The 803-nt window shown below is 40.6% G+C and overlaps 1 non-coding gene across 1 annotated transcript; it reads left to right on the plus strand.

Moving 5' to 3' along the window:
* Positions 1-452: 452 nt before the first annotated feature.
* On the plus strand, positions 453-559 carry LOC112793163 (small nucleolar RNA R71). The gene has a single exon (XR_003197870.1). It is a non-coding gene; the product is annotated as a small nucleolar RNA R71 (small nucleolar RNA).
* The last annotated feature ends 244 nt before the right edge of the window (positions 560-803 follow it).

The following is an 803-nucleotide window of genomic DNA, read 5'->3' on the forward strand; positions in this document are numbered from 1 at the left end:
CCTTCCATGAGAAATTTGGATGATTTCTCCATGAGGGATTATAGGTGTTTCCATAGGGTTCACCCATGTAATTCAACTCTGCCATTGCAAGGTTCTCAGGATCATAAGCTTCTTCTTCAGAAGATGCCTCTTTAGTGTTGTTGGATGCATTTTGCCATCTATTCAGACTCTGAGAAATCATGTTGACTTGCTAAGTCAACATTTTATTCTAAGCCAATATGGCATTTAGAGTATCAATTTCAAGAACTCCCCTTTTCTGAGGCGTCCCATTACTCACAGGATTCCTCTTAGAGGTGTACATGAATTGGTTATTTGCAACTATGTTAATGAGTTCTTGAGCTTCTGCAGGCATTTTCTTTAGGTGAATGGATCCACCTGCAGAGTGGTCCAATGACATCTTAGACAATTCAGACAGACCATCATAGAATATATCCAGGATGGTCCATTCTGAAAACATATCGGAGGGACATTTTTTGGTCAGTTGCTTGTATCTCTCCCAAGCTTCATAGAGGGATTCACCTTCTTTCTATCTGAAAGTTTAAACATCCACTCTAATCTTACTCAGCTTTTGAGGAGGAAAGAACTTGGCCAAGAAGGCCGTGACCAGCTTATCCCAAGAGTCCAGGCTATCTTTAGGTTGTGACTCCAACCATGTTCTAGCTCTGTCTCTTACAGTAATGGGGAAAAGCATGAGCCTGTAGACTTTAGGATCTACTCCATTAGTCTTAACAGTATCACAGATCTACAAAAATTCAGTTAAAAATTGACAGGGATCTTCTGATGGAAGTCCATGGAACTTCCAG

The sequence above is a fragment of the Arachis hypogaea genome, chromosome 3 (genome assembly GCF_003086295.3).
Source record: "Arachis hypogaea cultivar Tifrunner chromosome 3, arahy.Tifrunner.gnm2.J5K5, whole genome shotgun sequence".
NCBI classification, from domain to species: Eukaryota; Viridiplantae; Streptophyta; class Magnoliopsida; order Fabales; family Fabaceae; genus Arachis; species Arachis hypogaea.